General features: G+C 44.3%; 1 long non-coding RNA gene across 1 annotated transcript in view; it reads left to right on the top strand.

Moving 5' to 3' along the window:
• Positions 1–415: 415 nt before the first annotated feature.
• Positions 416–8,337, top strand: part of LOC135418683 (uncharacterized) — a 32,653-nt gene continuing 24,731 nt past the window's right edge. Inside the window, exons 1-2 of the long non-coding RNA XR_010432622.1 lie at positions 416–547; positions 2,115–2,250. This is a non-coding gene — a long non-coding RNA (uncharacterized LOC135418683). The remainder of the gene's footprint in view (positions 548–2,114; positions 2,251–8,337) is intronic.

Below are 8,337 nucleotides of genomic sequence, written 5' to 3'. Positions count from 1 at the left end.
CTACACTTAGAATTAAGAGGGAGCTATTTAGCAAACACTGAATACAAAGCAAGCTGAAAGAAAATGGGCTTAATTTGAAGCCCTGACTTCTTGTCTTGGCATATTTGGCTCCCTCATTGCATAAAGGCTTAATATAATTCTTTTTAAAACAGCTTTGCAGTTACAATCTCATTCTTCAAAGATGAAGGTGATACAGTAATCACAGATGTGCCTGGACAAGGTAGTAAATTACTTGTTCATTCACTTGTCTGGCACATGCTGATGGATATTCCCTGTTTGTTGGGGAATATGCTTGAAATGTAACAGTGCTTGCTCTTGATAGCCAATGTTGAACTTTATTTAAATCCTGGTGAGGTCCTGGCCTCTGTGACATCCTGTAGGAAAGCTAGCATGTTAAATATGTGATGGGGATGACAATTTTTTTTTTTTTATATTTCAGTGATTTTTGTGCACAGCTTGGCTTTCCTACTGTTTGGCTGTGGGGTAGAGCCAGTTAACTTCTCCTCTGGATTGGAAGAAGTGCAGTGAAGTTGGGATGTCCAGACCGGTAAGAAACATCTTATTATCACACTGGAAGTACTCTGTGAAGGCTTTATACAGTGATCAAGGAAGACTGAATACGAGCAAAGACCTCAAACCAAACCTTATAAATTTCCTATAAGTCCTTTCTTACACCTCCTGGCTGAAGCAATCTCCTATGTCATTGTTCTCTCTCCATCTCTCATCCTTGTCATCAAAACCTTTGTACTTCTGGCACATGTTGCTTCAGACCAGGTAATTAGATCTCAGAAGATAATGAACACTTCAGGTAAATGAGTGCTGTTGCCTCACAGGACAAAATTACCATGTTCTCAGTATTGTCTCTTACCTATTCTTTATAATCTCTTCCATTTTCACTGTTTCTTACCAAAGAGCCACTGTAAAGAGAAGGGATACCTTGTCTTTTTCTACTGAAAGGCCATTCATTTCATTACAATGCAAAAATGAATCCAAGCCACTCAAAACATGCTGCATTGGATGGACCAAGAGAACACTTTTCCTGTGGCCCAGTTCCCAAAGTCTGTATTAAAATGAGCTAACATTTCTTTTGCTGGACTTTACTGGCTGAAGCAATTTTGGATAAGATATCCACCCTGTGCTGCTCAGCCCTGTGCTCAGACCATGACCATCTGCTGCTAACTTTCTGCCATGCTGGTGTCTGGGCAATTCTGACCCCATTTCTTCTTTATTTATAATGAGAAACACTCATACAGCATGGATAAGGTAATGTAGGGAAAAGAACAGGATAAACCTGAGTGAAAGAATAAGATGACAGCAGGAGAAGCAGCTTAGCAAACATGAGTAGCAGTTCCTGACAGCCCATGTTCAGTTCGGTTTTAGTCTGCAAGAAGGAAATAAAATGATTAAAAAAACAGAGATGAAATAATTCTGAAATCAGGAATGAGTCAAGGTCTTGCAGGGGCAAAAGTTGAGAAGGTTAGTTCTGAATTACTCAACATTGTTTGTTATCTTACATGGGAGATAAGTTTATATCAGCAAAGAAAACATTTATTTACATTCTTTATTATCAGGATAATTCAATGTCTGGATGAAGATAAGTTGGCATAAGTGATAAGATATAAAAAAAGTATTACCCTCCAAGACAGCGTTATCTGGTTAATGATCTTCAAAGTGATGTTTTATTTTACATTTTAAACATCTACCCTTTCCTTTTACTTTTATTTTCTTTTCCATAAATTATCCACATAATCACAAGCCACCCACTCTCCCTTTGAACATAACATATGACTTCCCTGTGTCATATCTGCACTGTGTGTTCTTTGCACTGTACCACATTTAAATGTCAGATACTCTTTTCACCTGTGACTGCAAGTCAAGTTACTTGGAGTTTGGCCCTTGACTGCTCTTGATTCCCAGCACATACCTAGGGGTCAGACTGCAGCTTTGGAAGAGGCCAGCACAGATTATGTCAATCAGTCCTTTATTATCTGCTGCTTTCCTGACAGAAAGACTGAACTGCAAATTTCAGTCCATTCCATTCCCTTACCATTCCTCCACTTATCCTGGTATTGGAATCCCATGAGCTCACATGCCCTTTGGTTTATTTCTTCCAGGGAAGGCTGCTGTGGAGGCAATGCCTCCCTACAGTTCTGGGTCTGCTTTCAGTCTCTAAAAGAAGAGCAGCAAGCCTGACATGCTCCCAAAAGTTGGACCATCCTTTGGCTGCGACGGAAAGGTGATGGAAATCAGGTAAGAGAAGTGTGAGGAGTCCATGTGCGAAAATATGTCACAGTGAGTAGCTAGCAAATAAACTGAAAACTTATTGGTGTCAATTCTGAGCATTTCTATGGATTAATATAATTTATCAGTCACCAGAGCTGTTGGTCAGATAGTGCTCAAGTATTTTACTGAGGTTAATGCACTGAACTATGGCACTGGTCAGTCATAACTTCTCATCTGTAGACTTGAGCTTCAGCACAAAAGATTTGAGCTGCTGTGGTTTTGTTCACACTTGTGATGGACTTAGATGCTCACTGGGGCTCAGGTAACACAGAGTAATTTCCTGAGCAGATACAGCTTGATAATAGGTCCAACCCACCCAAGCCTTACATATATCAACTCCTTGATGTCCTGTAGGATTTCATCCGGTACCTTTTCATCATCAGGGAGGAGCTAAAACAGAGGGAAAGAAGGGATAAGAGCTGAGGAAAAACTCCTTTAGTAGCCAAGGCAAACCCAAATATATATTGATATATAGTGGAAATGTACGAAGTTTGCAATACAAATTGTAACTTGAAAGAGAAGTGAAAACTACAAGGTCTTACTTATCCAGGGATTTTTGTTCTCTCACTCAACACAAACATTGGCTGTCAGTTGAGAAAATATATTACTTCTAGCAAAGATGAAAATCAAATTCAAGTGCATATTGAAAATTCAGACATTATTAACTCTATGATTGAAACCTGTGGTTGATGTATTTTGTTACTGCACACACTGTATATTCCTGCATTTTGTGCTTGCATGTATGCTTTGTTTTACTTAACATATCACAGTGAACTAACAAAAGTCTTGCAAAATATAATCACCTGAACACAGAAAAAGACTGAGTTTGAAACCTTATGTGTCTCAGTCTCATATCTGTACAGGAGGGAATTGAATGCTCTTTTGGAGCACCAATGCCTACACATTCCAGTTAAAATGAACCAAGCTAAATGCAGGGATTCTGTTACAGCCATGACAGCTGCAAAAAAGACACTGGTTTGCAGCAGGATGGCACGATCCTCGCTGCACTGAACCTCAATACAAACCCATGGCACCGCTTTGGAGTTACTGTGAGGGACCCAAGTATCAAAATAAACGTGTCAAGCAGAAGAGCAGAGCTGTGAGGAACGTGCAAATTGCAGATTGTACCAAATCTCACTGCAGCTGAGAGTCAGTGCAAGCTTTTGCTGGTCCAACAAGCTGAGGGAGTGGCTGCTCCCCCTGGTCCCTCTGGGGCACTCACCAGTCACTGCTGTGAAAGTACTGAAGCCACTTGTTGAGGCTGCTGCAAACAGTTTGCAGTTTTTCCTGGCTGGAGCCAACACTGATTCTGCTCCAACATGACCCAACCTCTCCCTGAACTGTTTAGTTTCTTCCTGCAGATCAGCCAGGTCTCCCATGTCAGGCAGGCATTGGGCAAGAGGGTGGGAAAAGGGACTGCTGTGATTGCTTTGATCCAACTCAGAGGATTTCTCCCCTTTCCCTAGCTATTTTGGGATATGTGTGTATCAGGGATCTGCACAGCCCTTACAAACCCTTTGAGACAGGACTAGGGTGGCTCACCCTCCCTGAGGATGCTGGAAGTGAGTGCTTGACTCTGTTGGTTGTATGCTACCAAGAGACACTGCAGCTTTACCCCTAAGAGGCCAAAATTACCCCAGCCTGGATATGTTTTGATTTTATGGAGAAGAAATGTGGAGAGAGAGGAAAGACACAAATGAAGTAAGGGGAAACTGGCAAAAAAAGAAAAGTTTGAGGTAGAGAAAAGGGTACAGAGAGTAAAGAGGGAAAATTGTGGGGAAATAGGAAATGATGGCACATTGGTTGGTTGACAAACATGTTACAGAAGAACTACTTTACTTCAAAGAATCTGTTGGACAGCTGGCCAAGTCTGAATGCTGCCTGATCCTAAGAAATTATCTCCTTACCCTAGGCTTAATGCACTGATTTTGTTCAGTTTTCTAATCTTCATAGAATCACGGTTTGGGTTGAAAGGGACCTTAAAGATTATCTTGTTCCAACCCCCTGCCATGGGCAGGGACATCTGCCACTGGACCAGGTTGCTCAGAGCCTCATCCAACCTGGCCTTGAACACTTCCAGTTGCCACAGCTTCTCTGGGCAACCTGTGCCAGGGCCTCACCACCTTCCCAGGGCAGAATTTCTCCCTAATATCAAATCTAAATCTACTCTCTTTCAGTTTGAAGCCATTTCTCCTTGTCCTGTCACTACACACTCTTGTAAAAACATGGAAGATGTGCAGATACTCTTAGTTCCCTCCTAAAAGGACACATGTTTGGCAGCCAGGGAGAGGGAAGCTCAGATAGCAGCTTTTCACACTGCTTTTACCTTTCCTTCTACATGATTTAGAGTACAACACAAACAATCTACATCTGAAAGCAGATGGGAACAGCCAACCCTGAACTGTGCCAGGCAGCTGATGAGTTTTAGGATCAGGGTAACACCAGCACACAGTGTCTGAGGGCCTCCCTTCTCCCAGCCAGTGAAACACCCAGAGAAACACTGGAGTGATGGCACTCAGGAGCAGGTGGGACTGTACCACAGCTCCCTCTCTGATCCCAGTGACCCTCAGAAAAAGAGCTTCTGCCAACCAGAAAAGGTTGAAACTCTAAGGGAGAAATCTGAGGAAGAAAATCCTCAGCTTCTTGGTCAGTCACAGTGTCACACAGGTAAGGGACACCTCTGAAATGGAGGGGAGGAGCTTGTTCTTCCACCACCCCACAGCAGCCCACTGTTCCCTTACTCTGGCCTAAGCCCTGCACTGGTCTGTCCTGCTCAGCCTGAGGCCTGGCTTACAGCCAGGGCTCCCTCCCCTGGGACAAAAAAGATGGATGAGATCATGTTTTTTAGGCAGATTAATCTCACATTGCTTGTTGCTGGCCAAAGACTATTTTTCATGTCTCCTGCCAATACCCTATTGCCTGAATATCTGACACCTGACAAAGAACAAAACATTCCTCCCTTCCTAGTGCTGTTAAGCAACGTTTATGTACAAAGAAGTGTAAACCTACTCCCTGCTAAGTCCATTAAAACCAGGAGAAGCTTCTTTCCTTAATCATGGATCACAGAGCAGCCCTGCTAGTGTGGCATCCTCTGGAAGGACGTTTCTAAGAAGCACTCATTTAGCAACTCTTTTATTAATCCCAAAACATCTTTTCCCTCAAATCTCTCTGCCCACACTCCAACAGTCCAGCTGGTCCATTCATCCAGCCATGTCAGGCAACACAGCCACCTGCCATAAGACTACAGAAGAGATCTAGCTCTGTGTTCCCAGTTCTGTCTTTCCTGGGCTCCTTATCCCTTCTTTCCCTACCTTCCAGCACTCAACAAACTGACAGGGTGGTGTCAGGTGTCTGAACTTGCTCCAACAATTAGGATAATGCCAAAGCCGATCTTTGCACAAGGCACACACGTGGCTCTCACCACTGAGCAAGAAACATGCCCAGGAGTGGGATAAGGCCGAGTGACCATCTAAACAAGCTCCTTGTCATTATTTCTTGGGGCTGAAGAAACCAGTGTGGACAAAACAGCCCCAGCAAAGGCTTCACAGGAGCACCAGGGCATGAGCAGGTTTGCAGGGACTGGAAGGCAGTGCTTTGGGTCTGTGTCAAATGGTATGGTCAGGAAAGTGATGCAACATAGGATAAATTTATCTTATGTGGTCAGCAAAGTTTTCTTTTGCACACAGAACAAACATGCACCCCCAGAGAAGAGGCAATTCTGGATAGAAAAAGGCAGGAGATGGAAACATACTCACCCTGAAGCCTCCTGGGGCTCTGGTGGTTTGTAAGTGCTCTGGGCTGGACAGAGAAGCACTGGAACAGGTCAGGCTTTGGAAACCTCCTCTGGAACAAAACTACACTCCAGGGAGGAACAACAGGCCTGAAGGTCAAGCACCCTTGGGGTACCCCTCAGCTTGGGGATCTCTGGAGAGCAGCAGGGAGAACCATTCCAAGAGCAGTTATTCTGCTGGTGAAAGAGAAAGTGAAACCAATGATCCAAGTATGGGACTGAGAACCTGGGACAAGATGCCTGCTCCCTTACCCCGGAGCAGAGGCTAATCCCACACTTAGTGGTTGTTAGTGAAGCCTAGGACAAGTCACCTTCCAGCTGCAGGAGACAAAGCACAAGCCACACGACTGTACTAAGCTGTCAGGTGCAGAGACAACAAGGGATGCTGTAAAGAACTTCAGTTTGTCTCTATAAAGCCATTTCCCTTCTTGTGGATTGCCAGAGTCAGCTTTCTGCAGAGTTGGGAATACCCTACAACATCAGCAGTTGCCTAAATAATTGCAAAAGGTAATGCAGGGAAGCATCCCACTGTTAGAGGGAAGTTGGAAGGATGGAGAGTTGGATGTAGAACCCCACGGCCTCCAGCCTGGCCCTACCTGACCAGTCCTCACCAACTGAGTGTGCCCACAAGGCCCCTCTCAGCTTCCTTCCACGGGCTTTTGGTCCAGGAACAGGCATTCCATTTGTGGGCATGGTGTTTATTTCCTTTTAATACTTAGCCAAGAAAACTTGCAGTAATGAATGATCTAGTAACAGAATTAAACCCATATTTGTACTTACCCCACAGGGCTAAGGTGGGTTGTTGGGGGTTTTTTTTGCTATTATTTATTGGGAAAACCCCCCTTACACCTGACACTTGGTGCATCCAAACCTCCAATGCTTTGCTACATCCTCCAAAGGGGTGCTTGGTTTCCACCTACAAACTGCATTAAGCACAACTGTTGCTTTCATAAATCTGGACTGGGGCAGAGATTTTATTATATTTGTCACCAATTAATAATCTTATCACTTTTTATTCTTGAAGGTATTAATGAAAACAATAAATATGATATTTCCATTAGTCTCACAATCCCTATGAGTTCTCTTTTGAAGCCTTTCTCCCCCACCAGCCTTGCAAAGACATGCAATTCTTTATAAATGGTATTAAGACTTTTCGACCTCCTTATCAGCTGTATCCTTGTACTGTGGGTTCTAATTAGGTTAATTACCTTTCTTCAGATACATCTTTGTGGGTGTAGGTATAATCTAGGAATAACCTTGGCAGGTAGTTTCTTGTCTTGCTGCATAAGTGGCTTCTTGGAAATACAAAAATTCACAAAAAACTTGTGACAGAAGTTTTGTTTTCCCTCTGACGGCTCTCTGGCAGTACTTGATATTCCCACCAGAAAGAACAGGAAGATTGATGGCCTTGTTCTGTAGCTGTTACAGTTTAAGGACAGACAAGACTTAAGAGCATGCGGTACACAGCTGGAAAAATAATCACATTAAGTTCTTGGCAGACAAATCCTTTTCAGGCCCAAAATAAAGGCAGAAGTCACCAACATGATATATATTTGGCAGCTGCTCCAATTTAATGTGCATTGAACTGGGAGAGGATAGAAATTCAAGTCTGTTCCAGGACCTATTGACTCCTCCTCCGTGCTCCTCTCCCACACTCCAAGGATGTCCTTTCCCCTCGCAGGGATGTGCTGGCTGATAGGCAGCTTAGGAACCCCCAACTACCCTGCTCACCTGGTATTTACAGGAACCCCCAACTACCCTTCTTACCTGGTATTTCCCTTGGATGTTTCCTGCTGCTTTCCAGGACGTGAAGAAGGGCTTATGTAAAAGTTCCTCCCCCTGCACCCAGCCAAGGAGGTCTCCTCCCCACTACCATCCTATGATCCTGCCTGGTACCTCCAGGCTTGGGTTTGCCACAGCATGACTGGCTCCATCCCTATCCCATCCCTGCCCTTGGAAAGCGAGAGGAGACTTGCAGCCCCATCCAGGAGGTGGCTGTGCCAGGGACTCCCTGGAGTTCTGGGCATGGGCAGCTTCAGGCTTCCCTCCCTCCCTTCCTCCACAAGGCACTTCCCAATGTCTCCCCACAGCAGCCACCTTCCCAGGAGAGCAACCCCACATATCTTACTCTGTCCCCATCACCATTCCCTGTGCCCTCCTGTAACTCCTCCCCCCAAACCAGGACCCTCAGAGAAAAAACAGGCCAAGGCAATTTTTTTTCCTCCCCTAATAGCAAAATATATTTTGACTGCTGTAATACAGTA

This window comes from Pseudopipra pipra, chromosome 9 (assembly GCF_036250125.1).
Source record: "Pseudopipra pipra isolate bDixPip1 chromosome 9, bDixPip1.hap1, whole genome shotgun sequence".
NCBI classification, from domain to species: domain Eukaryota; kingdom Metazoa; phylum Chordata; class Aves; order Passeriformes; family Pipridae; genus Pseudopipra; species Pseudopipra pipra.
The sequence above is the reverse complement of the archived record's forward strand: the minus strand, read 5'-3'. Positions and strand labels throughout refer to the sequence as shown.